Here is a 26603-nt window from a genome sequence, read left to right on the forward strand (position 1 = left end):
GCCAAACCTCCCTAAAGAGTGGTTTGCGCTTGTTCCTTTAAAAGTTAATTCAATAAATATTTTGGGGAACCATCTAGCTACCTCCCGTAGCTCTGGGTCACGTGAGTTCTCATTTGGTGCGCTGCAGAGCTTTGGAGCAGAACCCACCTGGAGGTCTTCTGGGCCCGGCCCCACCTCCAGGCCTAAGGGCTGCTTAGGCAGAGACCCAGAGCTTCTGAGGAGAGGGCTCTACACCCCGGCACCCATCTGATCCCTGTAAAGGATTTCCGTTTGTATCTGATGATCTCTCCTCCATCGCTCTTGCTGCAAAATAATCCCTTTATCATTGGGGGTGCTATGGAGGAGCTCTCCAAGCCCACGTCACCCGTCCCTTCCTAGCCTCCCATAGCTCACCATCGGAAAGGGGTTGCCGGTGGGGTCCCCCAGAAGCTGGGGCTGAGGCATTTGCCACCCCCCCCCCCACTAAGACTGATTCTAGAGCCTGGATTGTGGGGACAGTTGAGTGCCAAGCAACAATAGCTCCATGGCTGACCTTCCCTGGTCTCTGGCAGATGGTCTCTGCCCTGGCCTGCTGTGGGTGCCCCGCCATATCCCCTTTGCAGTCCATTTCTATACATGATGATGGCTGCTCTCTAAGCCCAGGTGGACACTGCATCAGGGCCTTCTCTGGTCTGGTCGCTGGAGTATGCTTGGCTCTTCTGCAGGGCGTAAGGGTGATGGAGTCACCCCAGGGACCCGACCGATAACAAATGGCCACCTGTGCATACGTAGCCAACTCTGGGCTGTGTTCTCCATGGGCTCTCAGAGGGCCTGTGGGGGCAGGCCTCAGGTGCCCACAACAGCAGCCTCGGTAAGTACATTTTTTTTTTTTTTTTTTGGTATCAGGGATTGAACCCAGGGTCACTTAATCACTGAGCCACATCCCCAGCCCTTTTGTATATTTTATTTAGAGACAGGGTCTAACAGTTGCTCAGAGCCTTACTAACTTGTTGAGGCTGGTTTTGAACTTACAATCCTCTTGCTTTGACCTCCCCACACACTGGGATTATAGGTGTGTGCCACTGTGCTCAACCCAGTGGGTACCTTTTGAGTGACCTCTGACATACAGCTCATTCTGACATCATCGTATCAGAGTCTGAAGGACTCAGATCAACCAATCTGCATTGATGGCTGTCTTTGCCCTCTCCAAATAGTCAACCCTCTAAGTAAGAGAGGGAGGGAGGCGCCAAGTTGGGAAGGACAGGGGGCTGCATATTGTCATTATATTCCCAGAATGTGGCTTAGTATTACATGTGAGATGGGTGCCCAGACAGTGTTCCAATGACTGAATGAATCAACATCAGCCTGTTGTGTGACTTTGGGCAAATCGCTTTGCCTCTCTGACCACAGTGTCACCATCTATATCGAGGGGACCCTAGCATTACCTACTTAGAACCTCAGGTGATTTAACAGTGTGAGTGGAGCTGTGTGATCTCAATGCCCTTAGAATTTGAAGGGGTGAAAGATTAGAAAGCTTCCTCCTATTCTTGTCGCTGCTTTTCAAAATGCCCAACCAGGAACATTTCAGTGGCTAAAAAAGTAGCATCAATTTTCTCATTGAAATTCTTTTATTCAAGAAAGTGGATAATCTTAGTGGGAGGAATAGACACGATGTTTTCTGTCGGATTCATTAAAGTTGTTTTCATTTTGAATTAAACATGCTGTTTCTGAATATTTGTTCTGAATTGGCCCTGTGGGGGAAAGAAATAAAAAAGAGACAGAGAGACAGGGAAAAGGTGCCTTCTCACCAATCCTGTTGTTTGAGAGCTGAGAAAATGGCCCAGGGAGGACTGTGCTTCCTGGGGCCACAAGCTAGTTAGGAAAGTTCCTCCATTCTGCAGATACTCCGTGGGCATGGGCTCTGGCCAGGCGCCGGGCTGGGTGTGGTTGGACCTTGGAGAGCCCAATGGACAAGATCCTGCTTTCATGGCATGGTCAGCGTCCTGAGGCAGGGGCTGTGAAGGGAACAGCCACACGGAAGGCTGAACGGTATGAGCTCTGGCAGAAAGGAGCTGGTCCCCAAGAGCTAACACGGTCGGCCCTAGGTAGAGGTGCCAGGAGAAGGAGCCCAGAGAAAGACCACTTGAGCTGTCTGAAGCATGACCAGGGGGCGGGGGGAGTAGCCCCTCCTGTGACTTTGACCTTGCTGCTCTGCTACAGACATGTTTCTACCTCTTCCTCTCTCCCTCCTCTTCCCCAAGTTCTCCCCCTCCCTAATCTCAGGGGATACGGGATTACCTTCTTCCCCAGCCTGGGCAGAGTTCCCTGTCCTCGGGCACACACCCACCGCGGGAACAAAGTACTGCAGACTTGGGGATGGCACCAGAGACAACTGTCTCCCCAATTAACAGGTGAATCACAACTCCAACTAGAACACGTGGAATGTAGCCTTGAGTCACCTCTTAAAAAATCCCCTCTTTCCCCATGGGAAGAATCACAGCCTCTGGGACAGGAGTCTTCTGTGATTCTCCTTTGCTAGCAAAGCAGCAAAACTTCTTTTATCTTTTTCTCAAAACTGTGTCCTTGTTATTGGATTGGCCTGGAGACAAGGACTGAGCTTTTGGCAACACTCTTAGAGGAGCATCAAAGGTCCTGTGGCCAGAGGTGGTACCTGGTGGGTTTGAGGAAGGGGAAGAAGGTCCATGCAGTCAGCGTGGAGAACGAGGTGTGGACTGGGAGAAGAGAGACTGCAGGTAGTGACCACAGCGGTCCATGCAAGTTCAGCCCACAGTGGAGTCTCGTCTAACTTTTTTTGGGGGAGGGGGCAAAATTGTATCACCAAAAAAATCTTTTTTTTTTTTTTGAGGGGGTACTGGAGACTGAACCCAGGGGTGAGAAACTGATGTGACTCCATTTTTGAGAAACCAGCCTCTACCTCAGAACAAAGCCTGTCCAAGGAAGGGGGTGTGACCCTTGTCCTTGGAAAAACCCACAGAGCACTCCTAGGCACATACCCACCCTGCTGAGTTGTTTGTCTGTAAATAACAGGAGAGATCTGCGGTGCCAGGTGTCCCTGACTCAGTCAGGCTAGGTGAGGACCCATAGCAACCCCCTAGCAACCACCAATCAGCATGAGACAGGGAAAATACCTGGGAGGCCAGATGACCCCCCAGTAGTTTATGGTGGTTGATAACGTGTTGGGAAACCATGTAGTTCAGCACGTACACCCCTCGTGGCTTAAACCAATCAGTTCAAACGAATCCCCCTCTTGTACTAACCAATCACCCCTACCCAACTTGTTCCTACCAGTGAATGTGCTAATCATATTTTAGAGTAGTTTTATGATCTTCCCAAGGTGAGTGATGATTTGCTAAGAGATGCTATGATGTATGTGAAGTCCCTGCCTTCCCCAAAGAGTGTATAAAACTGCTGTAAACCCAGGCCTCGGGGTCTCTCAGTGTCACCAGTTGCTGTGTGTGCACGGAGGACCGAGCTAGCTCGCAATAAATACCTCTTTGCTGCTTACATGGATCTTGATCTCTGGTGGTCTTTTGGGGGTCCTGAACTCTAGCATATCAGGGGCACTCAACCACTGAGCCACATCCCCAGCTCTATTTTGTATGTTATTTAGAGACAGGATCTCACTGAGCTGCTTAGCACCAGCTTTTTGCTGAGGCTGGCTTTGAACTTGAGATTTGTCTCAGCCTCCTGAGCCATTGGGATTACAGGCATGCACCACTGTGCCCGGAAAAAAAAAAATCTTTTAAAATACATGAAAGTTGCCTGGTAGACAACCACCATCTAGATTTATAATTAGCATTTTGCTTTGTTGGTTTTATGACACATCTTTCCATCAGTCCCTGCCGTATCCATCTATTAATCTGTCTTATTTTTAAGTCTTTTACAGTAAGTCACCACCTCAGTTCATGTGGGTCCTAAACACTTCAGCATATGTATCACATCATTGGGGAAAAAAAAATCCACCTGAGTAACTTGAATCTTTATAAGAAACAGCATTCGCTCACTCCAGAAAGTTCCTTGTGCTCCCTTCTTGGTGGATTCCTGCTTGAACTCACAGATGACCACGATTTTGCTGTTTTGCACCACACATAGGGTCGTGTCTGCCTTGGCACTCTACATAGACAAGCCTTCCATCTACCCCTCTTTGAGCGATGCTGCTTTAACTCAGCATAAGGATTCTGCGGTTCGCCCATGTCGCCTGCATCGATACTTGATTCCGTTTGCTGCCGAATAGCATCTGTTGTATGTATATGTTACAATCTGGTTATACATTCTGCTGTTAATAGATATTTGGATCATTTCCAATTCTAGGTGATTAGGAAGAACACTGCAATGCGTGTTTTTGTACAAATCTTTTTGAGAACATGAGTTTTTGCTTCTTCTGGGTGAACACCTAGGAGTAGAACGGTCAGGTCACAGGTTGATGTCTGTTGAGTTCCTTTGCAGACCTTTATCCAAAGTGGCTGTGCCCTGTCCCATTCCTGTCCCACAGGAATGGGAGGGTTCCAGTGTCCCTACCTCCTCATCTGCACATAGTGATGATGTCAGCTTTTGATATTTGAAGCATTAGGGGTGAAATGACAGTTTCTTATGATCATAGTTCATGTGTCCTTGATGGTGACACTTTCTCCACGTGGTTATGGGCCACTTGCATTGCCTTCCCATGAGCTATCTGTTAAAATCTTCTGTCCTGGTGGCTCAGGAGGCTGAGGCAGGAGGATCATGAGTTCAAAGCCAGCCTCAGCAGTGGCGAGGCACTAAGCAACTCAGTGAGACCCTGTCTCTAAATAAAAATACAAAATAGGGCTGGGGATGTGGCTCAGTGGTCGAGTGCCCCCGAGTTCAATCCCTAGTAAACTGCTGCCCCCTGCAAAAAAAAAAAAAAATCTTCTGCTATTTTTTTAAAAAAGTGAATTGTCTATCGTCTTAGTATTGAGCTCAAGGGGTTCGGTACACACAGGACTCACCTGCAGCAGACTTGGTGTGTGCCATGGCACATCTTGCATTCGGACCCTTGGTCAGAGGTAGACAGTTGTCATTTTCTTCAAGGAGGGTTAATCTGGTCTGTGCCGGGCAGGGTCTGGGCTCAGCCAGGCGCCTGGGCTCTGCCTGGGGAAAGTCTCAGGCTTAGGTCTCCCGATCTAAATCCACAGCTCTTCCAACTACGTTCACCTTTTCCTTCAGAAGAAAGTCTGGAATCGGTGCTGCCTCGGGACCCCTGAGCTAGCAGCAGGAAGGGCCTCACTCTGGGCACCAGAAACACCATTTTTAAAACCCACCTCAGCCTCCGACTTGCTTTGTGACTGGGGCCCAGTCACCTAACTTCTGTGAGTTTTGATTTGCTCATCTGTAAACACACACACACACACACACACACACACACACACACCCTTCTTACCTCAGAGATTTTCTGTGAAGGTTAAAAGGGGTGAAAGCATGTGGCAGGCCCTGGGCCAAGGTGAGCTTTCCTTCATTCCCTTCCTTGGGGACAAGAGGACTAGAGGACTTCAGTAAGTCCCCCTCTGTCCTTGTAGAGCTCTAATGGAAAAAAAAAATATCTCTTTTAAAACTGAGATGTTATGACGAAGTGCCCGGGACTCCTTCTCTCCTGGGCTGCGCTCAGCGCTGATGGGGTTTCTGAGTTTGCTAATGGAATGTGTTTTAAATGGGCCCCTTGATTTCTCTCCATCACTGAAGAGCTGAAGGAGAAGCACCCTGGCCCAGGCAGGAGAAGGGCTGACCTAGTCTCCCCCAGGCCCTGCCCACGCAAACCTTCTTGAAAAACCAGAAGGGGGTGCAAAGGGATTCTAAGGTCTCTTCATGCTTAAATGTTCTGTGTTCCCACATCTCTCTGGTCCCTGATGAGTGCTGGGCACAGCTAGAGACACATTTTCAAGCAGAATTAACCATGAGATGGAGGATTTAGGAAGCACTTTCATGCATTCTGTTCTGAGAGGTGCAGGGATGGCGGGGGGGCACAGAAGCCCAATTGTGGCGTCTGACGCAATATTATCTCAGAGTTTCAATCAAACCTAGATTTTAAAAAAATGAGGCACCTTGATAGGGAAGATAGTAATATATTTAAAAACAGAAACAAAAACATACCAACAGCATCCTCAACCATCCAGCTACCAGGGTGCCGGGTTTTCTCTCAGTTAATTGATGATTCTCTTGATTTACCCAACTGATAGAATTGTGGGCCGATTCCCCTGCCCCTTTGTTTTTATCTAATTAGAAAAGATATCTCTGTTGACTGTAAGGGTTGGGGAAATTTGTGTTGTTTTTTTTTTTCTAAATCAGTGCGATGAAAGTCACATCTCCAATCTACACATTCTGCAAACCCAAAGCTTCCCAGCAGGGATTTGTGCAAACTGTGGCTGAACAGGAAGTAGCGCATGGGAGTGACAGAGACGGGCTGGCGGTGCTTACAGGGGTGTCTGCCTGGGAAGCCCCTTCAGTCCCCAGCTCAGTGGAGCCAGCAATGTGCAGTGCTTCAGATCCTTGACAGCCTTTGTCTCTGGGGCACGTGACTTTGGGTCTCGGTTTCCTCATCTGTGAGATGGAGATGGTGCTGGTGGTCAGCACACCGGACTGCAGGACAGCTAAAGGGGGTGAACAGTACCAAGCACTTGGCATGGTGCCTGGCATATCACGGGCCCCATGTCCTAGGTACAATTAGTTATCGTTGCAATTACCGTGCAGCCTCGGCTGAAGGAACTGCCTCAGAGACAGGCTCAGGGAGGCCACTTAGCTTCCAGCCACGTGGATGGAGGGCCCCCCTGAGTGGACACCCAGACCAGGCTCAGGATCTTTCTCTCAGTCATCCTCCCTTGATGCTTCTCCTTCAGGTTTTCCCTGGGGCTTTATCTTCCAGTGACAATCTTCCCAACATCCTTTGCTTCTGAAGCTCCTGGTCACTATCTGTATAGAAATTGGAGGAGGCCATCAGTTCATTGAATCTGACTTTTTTACATTACACTTCAAGGAAGCAAAAGAATACCACAACAGAGATGGATGTGATGTTCTACCCAACATAAATCTTCCTCTTCCCAAGCCCTGACTACCTCCCATTAGCAGGGCCTAGGACCAGGAGGGGTGACTTTCCTATTCCAAAGAGTATCCCTGAGACAGCTCTCCACAGGGCTCATTGGACTGTGTCCCTGACATCTTCCGTCAGCACCTTTCAAGAGCTGCCCCTTTGCACCTCTTTGAGATATTTTATTGTGGCAGCAGATGCTTTGAACCAACAGGCGCAGGGTGAAGGCGGGTCCTGAAGACTCCCAGGCCAGGGTCGCCCTGAGCTGGAGGGTGGTGGGGGAGCAACTAATGACACCGTACTACAGCATGTTGGTTGCCAGACTCTTTGGTCAACCCTGCTTCACCTCCCCTCCCTGCAGCATCTCAGGGAGATGCTGGGAGAGGACATTGTTATCCACCCACCTGCCCAGATCGGGAAGCTGAGGGCCAGTGAGGGCAGTGATTCTGCCCGGCAGCACTTGGTGAGCAGTGGAGCATGTTGGAGCCAGTGGTCCTGACTCTGAGAGCAGCTTGCTGTCCTCAAGGGGGATGTGTGTGACCTTCAGGGGGTGGCAAAATCAGGATGTGGCCTTGGAGCCGGCTGCCTTCTCAGACCTGCTGCACTGGGTAGGAGAGACTCACCACAAGCGCACACAATGAATGTTCAAAGAAATAAGAAGCAAACCCCAGAGGACATTGAAACCCTTTCTGATGAAATTTAGTGTCTTTTAGAGACTCCAGGAAGCCCATGAGACTCGTTTGGGAATTTAGGAGCTGGCTGTGGTGTTGATTGCGCCAGAGCCTGGCGGGCTGGGGCTCCCAGGGAGAGCTGGGAGAGGGAAAGGTGTCCTGCGCTGTCCCAGTGGATCTTTTGAAAACGCTGGCTCGATTTCAGAGTCGGAAAGGGTTGAAGCCTGGAGAACTTTCTGGATATGAAGACAGTCGATGCCAGTCACCAGACAACCAAATGCTAAAAAATGATAGTTAGCTACCCTGGAATTTATATGCTGAGCAGTTTGAGATAGATATATAGATTTACTTTTAACATAGTAGCTCATTCAAAGTTTATAGGTCCATAAGGGAGGCATTTTCTGAGTTCATGGATGAAGAAGTAGCTGCCCAGAGAAGTTAAGTAAGTGGCTCAAGGTCACGCAGCTAGGAATTGGAGGCAAGCACTATCATTCAAGAATGTGCTTTAATCATGTTCATATTTTATAACTAATTCCTGAATTCCGGATGGGTGCCCAGCATGATGCTATTTGCCTTAAGAGTGTTAATTCATCCAGCTGTTGTGGTGCACACCTGTAATCCCAGCGGCTCGGGAGACAGGAGGATCTCGAGCTCAAAGCCAGCTTCAGCAACAGTGAGGCCCTAAGCAACTCAGTGAAACCCTGTCTCTAAATAACATGTTAAAAAGGGCTGGGGATGTGGCTCAGTGGTGGAGTGCTCCCGAGTACAATCCCCATTACCCACCCTTCCCCAAGAGTGTTAATTCAGTTGATGTTCACGTCATTAGGATGTGGCTTTGTCTGTGTCTGCCAAAGATCACCCACTGAAAAGAGCTCTTGCCCCTGTCTTCCGAAATGTGCTGGCCGATAGAATTAAACAGGTTCACACATGGGTACTTCCATAAGAGAGGAGGAAGGTGAATGCCACAGCAAAAAAAGACAAACAAAACATTAGGGGTTCAGAGGAAGGTACCAGCCCACATGGGGTTGGAGGTGGGGGGCCTGGTACCATTTCAGGGGCAAGTGTTGCCGCAGAGAAAACTCTCGTCTCCTTCTCTGGGCCTTTGCATATGCTGTCCTCTGTGTTGACCTTCTCCTCCTTCCTCCCACACCTCGTCCCCTGGCCAACACCAGCTCAACCTCTTGGGTTTCTGCTTATAGGCTTCCTCCTGGGGAGGCCTTGACTGAACCCCTGCATCAAGGTGTCTCCTGCCAGCAGAAGCTGCTAGGTCCCTCTCATCTCCTTCCTGGGCAGGCATCACCTGGAGATCGGTCCGTGGTTTCCACCCCGAGAGCATGCAGGCCCAGGGGCAGGAGCCCAGCTGGTTTCCTGTTCCATACTCAGACCCCGGTCAAGGGTCTGGTGCTCAGCACTGGTTGAGAGATGGGGTTGGTCCCCCTCACCCCACACACAAAAAGCCAGATGAGCTCCAAACTTTGGACTTGTCAGCCTCCAGAGCTGTGAGAAATCAATTCCTGTTGTTGATAAACCAGCCAGCCTAAGGTGTTTTGTTTTAGCAGCCCAAAGAGACGAAGACTCCTGGTATCTGACACTGTAAACTGAGTGGCTGTGGCTGTTCTGAAACTGGAATTAACTGGCTCCATAGGTCCTGCAGACAGGGATCAAGTTCAAAGAGGTCAGCTCGGGAAGTCTGTATACTAAATCCCAGTATTTGGTGGCCAGAGTGGGAAAACTGGCCCACGAGCCGGACTGGGTGTGAGCCCATGACAAAGGAGATGTGCTTCATCTCTGTGGGGGCGCCCTGCACTCCCCTCAGTGGGGTCCCCAGGGGAGTGGATGCAGCCAACTAGGGAAAATGCAAGAGTTAATCCAGGGGTCTACAGTCTCTTTCTGAGGGGTGCCAGAGCTCCATCTCAGCTCTGTTGCTGTGCCTAGCGCTGTGCTGGTTCTTGTGCGTGAGCACACATGCGTGTCTCCTGCCTACACCTAGGAGTCTGTTTGCACACACGCTTTTCTCCCCTACGAAACTCTACCCAGGGCAGAGCTCTCTGCTAGAGTCCCTCTCCACTCACACTACGTTTAATTATTTAAATGTAGTCCATTAGTGGTTCTATATTTAATTTTTAAAAGTCGAATGAATTATTAGTCTTTTAATAAATAATGAAGTTTAACAGCTGTTAATGAGCATCCAAAATAGATAAATTATTGCATTCTGAAACACAATACCAATATTTACCAGTGGAACAGAAAAGTTGAACTCGTAAGAAACTTTACCCTTTCGACTTGGTTCTCTTTACTGTTATCAAATGTAAACTACTTAATCTATTATGTGACATAAATAAGAAAGGGAGGGGGAGTTGGAGTAGATAGATGTACGAGCTGTGAACACATTTTGATTAACTCCTCCGGCTGCTCTTGCCCAGGCACCCTCCCATCTCTGAACACCAGGGGGCGCCCACGAACAGCCCAGCGGGGGTGCCACGGGCTAACTGGCAATTGAGTGGTCAAGAGTGAGTGGTCCACTTCTCTCTCTCTGGGTTTTTCCCCAGAGGTGCTGCTAGTGGAAAGAGCTACACAGTGAATAAGTAAAGCATCCATGAAAATACTGTTACTTTTATTATATAGGGAATATAAAAAGCACATAAATAAAAATATTTTATTGTGTGATCTGAACATTAAATTTCATTGCCAAACCCCAGGTGCTTGGTTATGCACACTGACATCTGCTATGAATGAGGCTCTGGTTTGGCCTTTCCAGCTTGTGTAAATCTAAGAGATTCTAGAACAGTGAGTTGGAACTTTGTTCACACAAAAAGCTGTGTGTGTGTGTGTGTGTGTGTGTGTGTTTGTATGTGTGTAGTGTATGGTGTGTCCTGTGTGAAGTGTGTGCATGTGCAAATGCATGTGGACAGAGAGTGATCGGATGACACCTACCACAGGATGGCCAGAACAGGCCCCTGCTAGAATGCTACCCCTCAGCTCACCCCTCTTCCAGGGGGCTCTGAGGGCCGGGGAGCTGGGCAACTTCTATTTGAAGACCAGCTGCACCTTCCAGTATTATGCTTGGCTGTGTGACAGAAAACCCCAATGTTGAGCGGGCTACTGGCCTAGGGCTTGCTTGGCTCTCCCAGGAAAGAGGGTCAGCTATTCAAGACTGTTAAGAGGGCTCCAGGTTGGCATCCATGTGCCAACTTCCATTCATCTTTCTGTCCCCCAAGGTGACCTCAGGACATAAGGTAGCTACTAGAATTCCAGCCATTGTGTTGGCATTCCAGAGAGAAAGTAGGGAGATCTGGGGGAGAACAAAAGGATGCCTATTGGCTGAGAAACACCTTCCGCAGCTTTAACATCTTTCCCCTAAGCTCCACCCCTCCACTCCCCCTGATATTTCACTGGCCGCCCCCACCCCTCTGCCAGGAAGGCGAAGTGTCCATATATTTGTTTAGGTGGCAGATTTCCACTAGAAAATGTGACTGATAGAAGGGTATTCTGTATTAAATCTCTGCTCCTTAGGCAAAGGCACAAGTCATCTGAGGTTTGTCCCAGGTCCACTGCCTTGGGTGGAGGATGACGGAGAGTGGGGCGTCCCTTGAGGCCCTAGCTGTTTGGATGAAAGAAGGGAAACCCGGTACTTAGGTCTCTTATTTTCCAGATGGATTTACTCTCAAAGGGCATGTGAGGGTGGGAATGGAAGATTTAGACAGAGATCACTTTCTGGGTATTTTGAAGTCGTTTTAAGTCACTTGTAGATTTCTGTAATGTCTCCATCTGAGTGCTCTGGACCCCGGCCAGGTTTTCCTGGTTCCTCTTTTTAAAACATGGATGCTAACACGGTTCATAAGGCCACAGGGAAGAATAACAGAGAAAATGATTAGAAAACCCCTAGTAAAATCCTTGGCACTTGTGGGTCTTCAGAGTAGCCGTTCATTAATGCAATATATACCTGAGCCACCGAATCACACACGATTGCTAGGAACACGTGTGTGTATGTCCATGCGTGTGCGGGTGAGATTGCTCAGGGAGGGGTGATAGGTGAGATGAAGGCGAGGCTCGGGCAGGCTGCGTGGATCTGTGACTTTGGATCCTTTGTGTCCTGTGCTCTGCTCTATGACTCTGCAGGGCAGGGTGGGGCAGGGTGGGACAGGGTGGGACAGGGACAGGGTGGCTTCCACAGCACTGGGTTTCCAAGGGAGGTGCTTTGACACTGGAAATCCCGCAGTCCAATTTTGAGGGCAACAAGCAGAGAGAAGCTGGGTTGCCAAGCAACCAGCCATTAACAGAAAATTAGTCGCTCATCTCTGAATGTCCTGTCCCATTTCCATCCCACCTCCCCTCTCCTGTGTGCCAAACAAACACAGAGGCACACACACAGCCATGTAACCGAGGGCCACCAGGTAGCATCTGGAGGGAGAAGGCACGTGGCTGGACTCACACCAGCTGGAGCCGAGGCCGGAGCCCCCAGCCACCTCCTCCCCTCACCCCTCCTTGGCCCTCCTTCCCTGTCCATTCTCTCCAGACACCCTCAGTCCTGCATCTCAGGGGATCAGATGTCGTATTCGCCTATGCCCCCTTTCCTGGTCTTCTGTCTCCTTCCAGAGGGCCAGCACACTTGTGTCTAGCCAAGAGGAGAACCCCCTCCATAGGGTGGCCTCCAGCCTCTGCACTCTTCACCCTCCTCTCTCACCCCCTCCCCACTCTAGCCCCAGCCCCAGCCCAAGCCTGGGTGGATCTCAGCTTTCTTGCTTCAGGAGCCAGGCCACACCTGTTGTCTAAGGGTGCACTGGGGGTGTGACAGCAGCTGCTGACGTACATCAGGGAGGCAAGTGGGACAGGCTCACCTAACCTCCCTGAGCTGACGAGGCCAGGCCTGCGTCAGGGTCAGCCTGGGATGGCTTCTGCTTCAACCCTGTCCTGACAGAGAGTGACCAGGTGGAAGCCCGCTTAGGTTACCTAGTGCCACCCCTGGAGCACACCTACCCCTTTCTCTGCATGGGTCCTCCCTTGGCTGGAGTGGGCGACCCTTGGGGTCCTTATAGATACAAATGCATCTGGAGAGACAGCCCCGTACATGGGGTCCCCACCTCTTGATGAAGCCAGATTTCTAGTAAACTGAATTTCAAGTCACCCTTCCCTCTACATGTCCACGGATATGGGGACTGAGTCTCGATTAGTAAGGTCACTTGTTTAAGACACTGTGCTAGATGTGGCTGTGGTCCTCCCCTTGGGAGAAGCCCATGGCCCAGGGAAAGAAGCTGACCTGCAAGGAGTTATGAGCTCAGGAGAGTCAGATGAGTGCTGTGGAGATCCAGGGGATGTGCAAGAGGCTGAGGTGGGGGCAGGGGACCTTGCAACTGGGTTTTGCAGTATGAATAGAAGTTTTCCCACGAGAAATGTTGGGGAAGGTGTGGAGGAGAGGATATTTCAAGTAGAGGTAACAGTTGGGGTACAGGGACTAAAAAAATAATCATCTTTCAGAAGTAAAGGGGAAGTTCTGGCTGTTTTGGAAGTTAATATTTAAAGACCAATTGGGATAGGAATGAGGAGCTTCTGGACCCAGCTCTGCCCCTGACTGGCTGGGTATCCTCAGACAAGTTCTGCCACCTCTCTGGGCTTCCATTTCCTCATCTGTGGAATAGAAGCTTGGGTAATCTCCAGGGTTGTTCTCAAGTCTGACAACCCATGACTTTGTGTGTGTGTTCATCAGATGGAGGAGCAGGGGTTGGAGAAGGGTTGGCTCTGCAGTCTAGAAGGCCTCCTCTTCCTGTCCCCTGCCCTTCTGGGCCTGCCTCAGTGCCTTCCCAGGCTCCCCTGGCAGTGCAGACCACTCTGAGCATCATAGTGACCTTTGCAGAAAGCTGTCCATTTCAAAAGATTTAATTGCACTTAAAATCAATGTGGGGGGCTTTTAACGGAGACTGGCAGGTATCCTGGAGTGGAAGGAGGGGTGGAAGCATCCTGGAGATGCACAGGTAGTTCTGTGGCCAGCCCTGCCGGGGAGCACTGTGAGCTAACAGAGGGTCCAGCCTGAGCCCTGACTGCACCAGAGAGCCCTGTTCTGCCTGGGACATCTCTCACCTTCAGAGGAGCAAGCTGACCAGCAGGTGGGGCAGCAGCTCCCGAGGGGTCTCCAACCTCTCCTAGGCAGCACAGCCTAAGCACCCGCAGAGCAGGATTGTCTTTCTTGTCCCAAGAGTGCAAACATTTCTTGGCAACAGAAATGTCCCAATAGAATGGGAAAGGTCCTATCGTTAGCACAGGCCACAGAGTGTGTGACGCCATTGACCCTGTCTCAGCCTCACATAATCATGACTTTCAACGCCCTTCAAGGCCCCGGGGAAGAGGACAGTCTCACAGTGACAGGAGCAGGGAGAGGAGAGCTTGACCCCCTGCCCTTGTCCCCCAGGGTGGTCACTGCTTCCTGGCCCCAGGCTTGGAATCTTCAAAGCCTTTTCTTTAATGTGAAAGAAATGTAATTTATTTGTCAAATCAAAAGCTCCTTAGCTGTGCAGAGTCAGCTGAGCCCCAACCTCCTTGCCTGGGGCAGAGCAGGGACCTGGTGACTTGCCGTGGCTGTGCGCATGTGAATTTAATTGAATTTATATTTATGGAGTGCTAGGCTGTCTGCCTGTGTGGGGCCTGTGTGCGTGAGTGTTCCCTTTGCAGGCGTTTCTGTGGGTACCCGTGCATGTGTGTGCTACGTGTTTGGCGTGTGTCCATGGCTCACATGTGCAGGCCCAGCTGGGTGATTTGGGTGCCATGTGTCTACGTGAGCAGGACCAGGGCTGTGGGGGCAGGGCTGGCAAAAACGTGTCCACAAAAAACCCTGCATGGAGCCTCTCTTGCATTGAAGGTTGGGACCCCAAGGATGGAAGCTTGGGAAAACTCAGGCCTGACTTCCCAGGATCTCTGGGGACATCAAGAGACCAGTGCTTTTCTCTGCCTTCAATCTAGGCAAAGGATTTCACTCCAAGCCCCCTGGTGCCCTCACCAGTAACCACCGCACATGCATGTTCCCATCTCCCTTCTCCATCCAAACAATGGCTGGCAGGATCGTTGGCTGGAGAGGGGGAATAGGGTTTTATATGAGGGTTCCACAGGACACCCCGGCAGGGAAGAGTCCCAGCATTGGCTGGAGCCCCTGGCTCATGACCTCAAGGCCTGGCCTCTGTCCTGCTGACTTGGAGACCTGATTTGCAGACAGATCTTGTCCGTAGGATCTGGGGGTGCAGAGCACAGAGGTGAGGTAAACTAAAGGCCCAGATATAAAGAAACAGGTCTCAGTTCCAGAAGGAGGTCACTTTCTCAGTTTTCAAAGGCTACTTGAAAAGCCAAGTCAGGGTTGCCCATCTCCATCCAGTTGGCTGGAGCTTGGGGAGCAGGACTGGGCACTGGGACCATAGGGTGTGGTTACAGATGGTGTTGGTGAACTTGAAGCAATGCACTGGGTGGGGTTGTGGAAGGGCACCCACCTCAGGACAGAAGGAGCTCAAGGGGATTTCTGTCTGCCAAAGCTGTGGCTGGGCCTGGTGGCCCCCAGACTCAGGAAGCCCCCTCCTCCTGCTGACCTTTGTCTTCCCCTGGTCCCTTTCCTTCATCGGAGCTGCTCAGCCTTGCCTGTGGCTCCTGAGGCCTCTGAAGGATGCTGGGAGTTCCTCAGAGCCCGGTGCATCCCTGCTCCCTGTGGCGCCCTCCCCCATAGGCAAGGGAGGTGCTCAGTGCTGCTTGCAGGTTTGCTCCCCCTCTCTCAGCTTTGAGCCTTCGGGATTGTTAAAGACAGCGTGTAATTAACATTCTGGGCTGGTAGGTGCTCAGGTACTGCAGGACAGGGCTGGGAGAGCACGTCCTCTCCGTTCTCTCCCCAGTTTGCCTGGGATCACGCCTGGCTCCCCTCTGACACCTGTCTCCTCTCCTCCCTGTCATCTCCTCTCTCTCCTCTCCCCTCTCCCTGGCTCTGTGTCTCCTGCCTGCTCCTCTGGGTTCCAGCTGCCTCTGGGGCTTCGGTTGTTAAGTGTTTTTTCACTTCCTGTCCCTCCTCCCAAGTTGGCCTGCCTCTTTCTCTCCAAGCGCTCTGATCTTGAGTTCAGCTCCTTTCCCGGTCTCCCCTTCCTTCTCTCCTTCTGTCAGCCTGTCTCCCTCTCCCTCTCCCCCTCTCTCTCCCTCCCTTTGGGATGGCAAATGTTCAAATGAATGAAAAAGGCCAAACCCCATGTGCCTGGCAGAGGAAAGTAACTTTGCAACCCCAGGAGCCTGGCAGGGACTGCGTGGAACAAAAGATTCCCAATTACTGCCTCTCAGCGTGGAACTTCCTGCTCTAAAAAAAGAGGAATTCAAGGTAGGACAGGCGAGGGGCCTGGTGGAGCCTTGGGGCTAGAGGTACCTCAGAAACAACGGCAGGTGTGAAAGGACCCTGAACATTTCCCCAGCCCCAAGACATTCCGTGAATTTTCTTCTCTCTCTTCTTGGCAGCAGTGGGGTCTCTCTCTGGGCCAGTTCCGACCCTCCCCGCATGTAGGTGATGCTCATTCCAACTAGGATTCTCCCCTACACACACACACATACACTTAGACCGTCAGATGCACCATCTATGCAACCCCTCAGTTCCTCAGGCCACAACTCTGACGCAGACAGGTATCTGCAAGGTCACTCTTACAGGTTCAAGAGGGGTTCCAAATCCCTTTCTTACCTCCATGGAAATCTGTCTCCCAGGAACGAACCTACACTATATTTCTATTCTATCCCTCTTTTTCTTGTCCATGAATAGAGACTTGACAGGGTGCAGGGGAAAAGATGTTCCCAAAGTCAAATTTCACCCTTACAAATACCACCTCTGTGAGGGGTAAGGGAAGCTGGTGTGGTGGTTAATTTTATTGTCAACTTGTCTGGGCTAAGGGATGCCCAGAGAGCTGATCAAACCTTCTTCCTGGGTGTGTCTGAGAGGGTGTCCTTCATTTGAATCAGTAGACTGAGTGAAGAAGTTCCACCTCACCAGTGTGGGTGGGCATCCTGGGAGCCACTGGGGCACCAAAGGGAGCAGGGAGGGGGGTTGCTTCCTGTTGCAGCTGGAACATCTGCCCACCTTCTCCTGCCATCAGACACCTGTGCCCCAGGTTCTCCTGGCCTCAGGACTTGGCCAGCACTTATACCACTGTCTCCCCTGGTTCTGTGGCCTTCAAACTCCAGCTGAATCATACCTCCAGCTTTCCTGGTTCTCCAGTTTGCAGAAGGCAGAGTCTAGGACTTCTTGCCTCCATAATTGTGAAAGCCAATTCCCATACTAAATCTATGTCTATGTCTACATCTATATCTATAGCTTTAGCTATATCTATATCATCTGTATCTCCTGTTCATTCTTATTCTCTAGAAAATCCTCATAAAGCTGGTATAGATTTTAGAATTAGAAAGTCCAGAGTTCAAATCCATTTCCCCCTTATTTAATAGCTTCGTGTCTTTGGGCAAAAGTTATTCAATCTCTTGGAAACTCAAATTCTCCATTTGCAGATGTGGACTTCATGCTATGCATCTTATAGGATAATAATAGTATCGATATTAGAGGGAACCCCTGTGTCAAGGATCTGCTCATTAGGAACAAGTGTGGTTGGCAGTTGGCCAGCCCCCAGAGTGGTCTTTGGGACATCAGTGTCACACACAGTTCACCCAGAAGGTCTGAGTGGCAATCAGCAGGTCTAGATGGCCTATTTGTATCTATTTTGGGATGAAATGCAGAATCGAAGCCCTTGTCGGGGAAGAGACTGAGTCTTTCCCGCAGCACTGTGGCCCAGGGGATCCCTGCAAGAGCGTTCCACAGTCTGATTGCTCACACCACGCTGGTTCTTCTACCCCCCTGTCCCACTGTCCCTCCTTCCCCTCCCAACTGAAGAACCTGAGTTCATGTTCCTGCCCAAGGGTCTGCCGCTGTGGGCCCTTTAACAGAGATGGCATGGTAGTGCATAAAAACCTTGGGTCTTAGGACCAGGAGCCCCATGCTCATGGCTTATCTGAAGGTCCTTGCCTCCTAACCAATTTTGGTCTCGGTTTCCTCATCCCTGAAGTGGGATTCTATAATTTCCTCTTTCCCATTCTAAGGTGAAATGATAATGAAATCAAGTGAGATTATGCAAGGGAGAGAAATGGCACATAGGGCATCCACCTGACCACGTGAAGAGTCGCTGCTGTCCTTGATATTTGATCTTGTGCACTTGTGTCTCACCATCAGAAGATGGTTTGGGAGTGGAGATCTCTGGGTCATCGTCCCCAGCTCGGATTCGGTGGAACGTGTCCGCCAGCCCCTTTCCATCTTGTGGGCACCTATGGCACTGTGGTCACCGAGGGCTCCCACTTCTTCTTCACCTGGTTTTCTGACTTTGAAGTTATTTGAGGGAGCTCTTCTTCCTGGCTTTGGAGTTGCTCTCAAGGGGCTTCTCAGATGCTTTTCCTGGACATCTGACTTCAAGTGTGCCTCTGACCTAGGGCACCCTCCTTTGTTGTACTAAATAATAAATAGTCCAATGTAAATATATAATTGTATACATTTAAGCAATACCTTTCCATTTACATGACCTCTTTTTCTCTGGTAGTTAGCTGCGCGGAGGTTTTTTTTTTTTTTCTTTCCAGAAACTAGTCTTTTTGATCCTTAGCACAGATTTATTCTCACTTTCAATGAGGATTTTCTTTATGTTTTTTCAATAGTCTCTGGGTTTCTTGTGCTTTCAAAATGTTTTTTTTTTTAAACTTTCCTTTAACATTCCTTTCGACTTTTTCCCCCTTCAACACATGCTCTCATTTTTCTGTATTTCTCTTAATAAGAAATGAGGAGTGGCAAAATAGGCATTTTCACTTTTCTCACCAGGGGGCTTGAACTTCAAGGTCTGGGGTCTGGAGGAAGCAGAGCTTTGCTTCTGCCCAGCTTTGGCCCTTGTCTCCAAAAGTCTCCAGGTCCCCCTTCCCAGGAATGAATGCAGCAAACCCGGTGCCTGTGATGGGTGTCCCTTATCTCTGTCACCACTGGGGACTCGCTGTGCAATGCCACTTTATCACTTGCACCAGCCGCCTGCACTCAGCACCTCGCCCTTAATTAATTACACCCTCTGCCATAAGGAGCCATCTCCCTCCCAGTGACAGCCTTCAAGCCCCGTCAGATGAAGGAGCAGAACGCTTTCATCTTTCCTGATGGCTCCTCTCTTCCTGTGTCACTTTTCCCTCTTCCTGCCAACCCTGGCTTCTTTGTGAGCCTGCTTGAGCTCCTGGCCCAGGACCACCACAGGACCTGGGCTCTGCTGTGCTACGAGCTCCAAGAAGCAGGTCATAGGGCCCCAAGGGTGGGGCCGGGAGCTGAGGCAAGGTTTTTGGTCTCAGGAAGCCCCAGAGGGCAGTATTCAAAAATGCTCAAAGGATGTGGAAGGCGGGCCAGATGGTGTGCACATCTGGGGAAGGGGGACAGTGATTGGCAGAGGTTAGCGGTGGGCTTTAGGGATGGTCAGGACTCCCTATGGAGATTTACCCATGGTCCCAGGTTCTGGAATATGTCCCAGATGGTGAGAGGCTCTGCAAACACAGACACAGATAACATTGAGACCTGCAGACCAAGACACAGTTAGTGACATCAACAATGATAAGGCTCAGAGAGAGCAGCACAGAGTAGCTGGCTCCTGCGTTCCTGTTACCAATAATGCAGACACCATCACTCTGACCAGGATGGGCTCTGCAAACAGGGACCCAGGCGGAGGCAAGGCATGCTGTGACAATACCTCTGGACATCAGAGAGACAGTGACATCAATGCTGACAGGCTCAGCAGACAGAGGGATGGGGGCTGGGCCTGGTCAACACACAACCCCAACAGAGACAATGATGAGCACCACAAAAAGTGACATAGTCAGTGCTGGCCTCGCCCGGTAACACCAAGCTCTGCACATAAAGCCCAACTCCGCAGAATGACAAACAGTGCCGTGCTCTCCAAATGGTGACACAGGCGATGACAAGCTTTGCAAACAGCTCCAAGCTCTGCAAATAATGACACACAGTGCTCATCTCTGCAAACAGCGACGGCAGCCGCGCCTGGGTGTGCACAGCCTGCCTGGGTCACTCTAGCTTTTCAGACCCCATCGCTTTAACCCAGCAATTCTTTCTCACCTTCCTTCTCCCCTCTGGTCCAGCTCTCCTTGAACTTGAGAATCCTTTTATAGCCTGGGCTCTTACTTCTTCTGTTTGCTGGTTTCCTTCCTTTCAGAGAGCAGCCTCTCGAATGTGAACAAGCTGACACCCTCCAGAATGGTCTAGGTCCCCTAAGAAACAGTGTCCTCTGCTCAAATGCTCACCTGTCCTCTCTGCAGTTTCTGTGGCAGAAAAACCCTCAGATTTCCCTACCTCTAGTTTCTTGGATCTCTCCTCCTCTGCCTGAAAGAGGAGAGGGAAGATCTCATGAATGAGCCAAGCCCTGGATGCACATTCTCTGACTCTGCTCCACCCTGTTAGGATGTGGTATGAGGAGACAGAGCACAAGAGGGGGATCGCTCCTGCCAGGTCACAAAGCTCCCATGCATCCCCTTCGGATGCAGTTTGTGTCTGTCCAACTCTAAAATGGCCATTGCTGTGGTGGATAGCATAGCAAAAGGGTTTTCTGTCCAGAGCATCAGAAAGAGCTGCTTAAATCCTGGCTCCGTGACCACAGGAAATTGTTTCACTTCTCCATCCCTCGGTTTCCTCATCTGCACCATGAGGCTGATCATCATACTTACCTCAGAGGGTTTGGGTTTATATGAAGATTAAATGAGTTGATATGTGTAAAATGGCCAGAGAGTTTTTCCAGAAACTTCAACCAGGCCCCTAGTCCTGCTCTTTTCATCTCCTAGCCAGGAAGATGGCTTAGGCCCTGACTTCACAGGCACCATCTCTGCCTCGGCAAGTGAACACAGGGGCTGAGAGATGAGAGGCCACCACCCCCTGCTGTGAGCACCAACACCCAGAGGCAACACCCCTCCAGCACACAGCTTGGCCCCCTGCCCACCAGGCAAGGTTGGGGCTTCAGAGAGCAGAGAGAGGAGAGATCCAGGTGGACAGCAGAAGCTCATGGCCATGGAGCTCAGACTCTGAGACAGGGGAATGGCCGCCTCCCTCTTTGGGCATCGCAGGTTCCCCGGGCCAACCATACCTGCAGCACTCCAAATTCCAATGACCCAGTGTGCAGCGGGGCCAGGGGACAGATCAAAGCCCCGGAGCCTCCGAGCCCTGGGTTGAGATGCCTCTGCTCCTTTGGGATGCAGTAGGCAGGTAACTTCCACTGGGTATCTCCACCTTTGAAGGATTGGATCCTCCTCAAAGACTAGAGATGAGGTTCTGGGTCCACAGTGGGTCTTCAGAGCATCAAAGATATGGCCTTTCAGACAACTTGACTGCTGTGCACGAAAACACTGTAGGGAAAACCGCAGCTCACCCTCCAGCCCAGTCCTGTGGGCGCTTGGGCTCTGCAGGCTCTTGAGTCCTGGCTAGTGGCAGGGCCTGTGCTGGCCCGTCAGCAGATCCAGCCTCTTTCTGTCCTCTTCCCTGTCCCCAGAGCACTCCCAGGGACTCCTTCTGGAAGCATGGAGAGCTGTGGCCAGAGCCTGCTTGGCGTTTCCGGCACCTGTTGGAGGGTATCAGAGCCTCCCAGTAGAAACCAATGGGGACCAATTTTGTACCCTGCAAACCATTAGGCAAAGACCAGGACGTGGCGCAGACGAGAAGAGGCAAGAAATGAACATCAAAGTTGCAGCCAGAGCCCGTGGGGACCAGAAGACAAGGGCAGAGGCAGACCTGTGCTTCACGGAGGCTTTGTGACTTGGTCAGGGAGAAGCCCCACCAGTCACTCACTCATACACATCCAAGCACCTACTTCTCACCTGGCGCTGGCAGCTCCCAGCCTGAGGGTGAGCAAGAGAGAAGTGATGCTCACAGCCAGTGGGACTGACTTCAGAAGACCCCATGTTTCCTTTCAAGTCGGCAGTTTCTACACATCCAGCCCCAGATGCTGTTGAGAGGATGGGCCTCAGTGCAGCTCGGGGGCCAGCGTAGACATAGCCAGGAGCGAGTGGGCATCAGGAGCTTGCAAGGTCAACCCTGCATTCAACTCTCTTTGCAGAGCCTTTTGGTCACCTTCAGGAAGTCTGGAGTTAGAGCCCCTTTAGATACAAGGCCACACATGTGTCTGGGACATGTAGCTAGGACACAGCCATTGGGCTGCATAGTCGAGAATCTGAAAGTCTTTTTTTTTTTTTTTTTGGTACCAGGGATTGAACTCAGGGGCACTTAACCACTGAGCCATGTCCCCAGTCGTTTTTTGTATTTTTACTTAGAGACAGGGTCTTTCTGGGTGGCTTAGGGCCTTGCTAAGTTGCTGAGGCTGGCTTTGAACTCATGATCCTCCTGCCTCAGCCTCCTAAGCTGCTGGAATTACAGGCATGCACCACCTCAACTAGCTAAAGCCTGAGACTCTGTATGGACAATTAGGGAGAGATGCTCGCCCACCTCTGCCCCCCCCCCAAAAAAAACACACAGAGAGAGAGAGAGAGAGAGAGAGAAACCCATCAACACACAGATACACAATTCACACTTACACACAAACAAGCACAGACACATACATATAATTCATACGTATACACTCACAATTCCCACACACACCCCTGCACTCTGTCCCACTCTTTCCCCTGTGGACTGCCATCTCCAGGCCCCTCTCTGTCTGGCAGCACAGTGAACAGGAGGCTCAGGGGAGTTTCCATCAGGGGATGGGCTCTCTGCCGTCAGACAGCCCTAAATCCTCCTTCTGCGCCTTCTGCTGCCGACTGGCTCTGTATTTTTAGCTGATATTCCTGACCTGTGCGTAGTTGATCTGATGAATGAGGGTGACAAATCTGCTTCACTGTGCTTTTGCAAGATTTACACAAGGATCACGAGACCATGCATGTGAAGGGGACGCACGTCTTTCTTTGTGGCCAGCACCTCACTCTCCCTCCATCTGGAGATGTGTCCCTGTGCTGAGATCCAAGTAGGGGGCAGAGCCCATCTTCCACCACAGAAGACTTGGATCTACCAGCTGAAGGCACTTGCCCCAGACCTGGGGGGACCCTTCAATGCCATCTCCAGCTGCTGCAACTGTTTCAAGAGTTCCCAGGACACTAGACTCTATGCTGCTAATCTGGCAGCTGTGACCAGTTGACATCACTGGCAAATGCTCTGAGCCTAGGGCTAGCCCAGCAGCAGAGGTGTTCAGATGTGGACCACTTTTGCAGCATCTCTTAGGGAGCCTTTCAGGCCCTTCAGAGATTCTGGGAGTGACCCCAAACATTTTCAGTGTATTTTTCTACAGTTTAAATCAGCCAGCATTGGTTTCTGTTGTGTGCAGCTAACAGCCCAGTCTGATAGAGTGTGTAAAGCGTTTGGCCCATTGCCCAGGACACACATAGCAGGTGCTCAATAAGTGCTAGTCATTGGGGATGACATGCACACAGCACGAGGGATAAATTAGGGGGGACAGGCTGGATGGTGGGGGGGCTGTGAGGACAGGATGTGCTGCAGATTGAGAGCAGAAGTGACCCAGGGTCCTCACCCTCGCTCTCCCCAGACACAGGGCATAGGGGGCCCGAGGACAGACCTCTCTCCTTTCCCTCCTGGGTCCCCTGTCACATGCCTGCTTCCAGTCTGGGTGAGTTTATTTGCACACCCTGGGTGCCCAAGAGCAGGAGGACAAGGAGGAGCAGGGCACAAATTTGTTTAGGGCAAATGACTATATGGAACCACATCTGTCACTTTCCATGGGGACAGGCCCGTAGCTGTTGCTTGCTTTATTGTCTCCAATAATATTGGGTCACTGGGCTCCAGAAAGAGATGTTGGGACAGCAGGGGACCCACGGAGACAGGAGTTTCCCAGGAGACCACTGCCCAGTACCTGTGGGATCAGATGGTCCTCTGCCTGCTCCCAGCCCCAGGGTGGGGGGACCTTTCTCCCAAACCTCATCCTCCCCCATGGGAGACCCCTGTCACTTCTCCAGGAGGGCCATGTATGGCTGTGCAGTTTGTAGACTGCACAAAGGCACTAGCTGAAGGGAAAAAGAGGAGGTTCCCTGGATGAGGCTGGGTCTTGCTGGAGAAGGAGCACTTTTCTATTCCTGCAAGGGACTGTCCTTCTCTTAACTACTTCCCTCCCTCTCCTAGGTCCTTTTATGGCTGCCAGTAATCAGTAGGGACTCCAATTGCTCAGTTACAGGGAGCTCCATGCCCCTTTGTTCCTGTATCTGGTAACAAAATGGGGAAGTGTTTGTGTCCTGGTCCTGAGGACCCTCTCCCACTTCAGATCACAGTCAAGTCCCCTCTTGGGGTGTAGGCAGGGTGCAGTGAGGCAGGGGCCATGCTCCGGGGCGTCTCCTCCCCACTGAGACTTCTCAGTGCTCGCTGCCCCTGGTGGTAGGACCTGGCTGTTCCCTGGACAGACCTGGAGGGAGGGTCGGGCATTTCAGTTTAGCTCCCCCATGTTGGGACTTCTCCTCTGTCTCTAACCCAGGCTTTTCTCTCTAATGATAGATATGACCTTCTCCTTCCCTATTCGTGTGGCCCCGCCCACCCAAGTTCCCAGAGGGCCCAGCTGGAAGACCTAGCCAGACGCCAACCACAGTGTTTGTCACCACAAGCATGGGGACCAGGGACGAGCCCCACAGGGAGTGTGTTTCCACCTCTCCCTAGACCCAAGCCTAATCCTAGTAGGTGGTGATCTACTTTGAGGCAGAAGTAGACCCTCAATGGCCTGTTAGCCATCTGTGGGTTTGAGTCAGGGTTTGAATGAAGTCCACACATTTTAAGTGGTGGACAGGTCTTTGAAGCCTTCATGAACCTATATGTCCTCTCATTTCGCCTTGATAGTTACTGATGACTTTGGGTTGTTTGTCCTCTGCCCCGATCCCCTGCCTGGCCTTACTGACTGCGTCTTTTTGGTCACCTTTAACGTGTTCCTCTGTCCTCTGTATTTCCTGTAGATTGACAGCTGGGTCCATAGGCTTGGGCACATTCAGCTTTTGTTCTCCCTCTCTCTCCTTCTTCCTTTCTTCTCTCTCTCTCTCGTCTCTCCTTCCTGTTTTTTTTTTTTGTTGTTGTTGTTTGTTTTGTTTTGTTTTTTTGGCAAGAATACCTCTAAGTGATGCTGTATTCTTTTATTTTTTTGGTACCAGGGATTGAACCCAGGGGAGCTTAACCACTGGGCCACATCCCCAGCCTTTTTTTGTATTTTTATTTAGAGACAGGGTCTCTCTGAGTGGCATAGGGCCTTGCTAATTTTCTGAGGCTGGATTTAAACTCACAGGTCTCCTGCCTCAGCCTCCCAAGCTGCTGGGATTGTAAGTATGCGCCACCGCGCCTGGCGGTGACATTGTATTCTTCTGTCAGATGCACAATTCTTATTGGGTCACTTTTGGTGTGTTCACAGCCCAGTGAAAAATCCTGTTCCATCCCTCCATTCCCTCATTTCCATCCCTCCATTCCCAAATGAGGGGTGCCAAAATAGTGTCATTTTAATGTTGTTATTCTTTCTTCATTTATTTGGTGGATTCTTCAGGAGCTAGACCACAGACATAAAGAGACACTTTCTGGGACCTAGTCCCTGGGCTCAGTGAGTAGTGTGCACTGACACCCCATGATTGGCTGCTGGGCAGCACCCTCACCTTCTCAGCCCCAGCAAGGGGGGCAGGAGGTCATCGAGTGCCTCCACCCGTCCCCCTATCTCATAAGGCAGGAGTCACCATCTCCTCCACACCAGCTTCCCAATGCAGGTCCAGAATGGGGAGGGCCTTGGGCCTCTGCTCTCTAGGGACCCCTCACTGGAGGCACAAATGTTGATTTTTTTAAAAAGCAGTGTGCTTTCTTCTCCACCTGCTGGACCATGCACAGGGGCTCTGGCTGCATTTCCTGTGATGGGGACATTGTCTTCCCACTCCCTAAGCACAGGACACAGTGGTGTAAGGAGCAGAATTTAGAAAGAAAGGGTGGTGATTTTGTGCCATCAAAACAGCAAATGACTTAAAATGTCCATTTTCTTAAAGTGTCTCTTCCTGGTCTCACTGTCACCATCCCTGCCCCATCGTCCCAGTCTGTGTTTGAAATTACCTGTCCTTCCGTCCCCCGGATCCCCTGTCCCGGCCTCGCCTCCTGCCCCTACCCTCTGCCTCTCCCCTCTGGGAGAAGCTCCCTCCTCTGACCGGACAGGGTCTGACCCCTCGGGACCTCTGCTTCTACACCCCTGTGCGGCATCAGGACCATTGCTCAGAGGCAGAGATGTTGGCCTGCAGGGAGATTGTGCTCTTCCAGCTGGGAGGATGACATAGCCACGTTCACTGAGGCTGAGATGACTTTATAGTTCTTGAACAATAATAAAGGAACCAGAGGCCTCAGGGACTTGACTGGGAATTAAGGCCTGGAGCCGGGATTCAGATGCACATCTCGGAGCTGCACCCCAGCCCTTGTCCTGGGCTCCCCTTCCCAGCAGCCACTGCAGGGGCACATCTGCTGGCAGGACAGGGGCTCAGCTCACTCAAGAGCGCTCCAGGAAGGCGGATTTGTCCAACGGGCATCCGAGGCCACTGGCTGCACCTGGCTCTTATTTCAGCAGCTAATCTGGACGTTTTTTGAGAGCCTTTCAAAGCAAGTACCGGGCCCAGTGTGGTGTAGCTAATAGTCAAGATGCAACTCTGGGCCACGAGGCTCCCACCCAAGGCCACTTCCCCCCAGTGATCAGCCAAGATACTGCCCAGCCCACCTGTGCCTCAGTGGCCTCTGTGCGTGACAAAGGCATAATAATAATAACAGTCTCTGCCTCACTCCGAGGGAAAGGCTTTCATGCTGGCATTGTTAGCTGGCTCAGGAGCTTGTTAGAAGTGGAAATTCT

This window comes from Marmota flaviventris, chromosome 6 (genome assembly GCF_047511675.1).
Source record: "Marmota flaviventris isolate mMarFla1 chromosome 6, mMarFla1.hap1, whole genome shotgun sequence".
Lineage (NCBI taxonomy): Eukaryota > Metazoa > Chordata > Mammalia > Rodentia > Sciuridae > Marmota > Marmota flaviventris.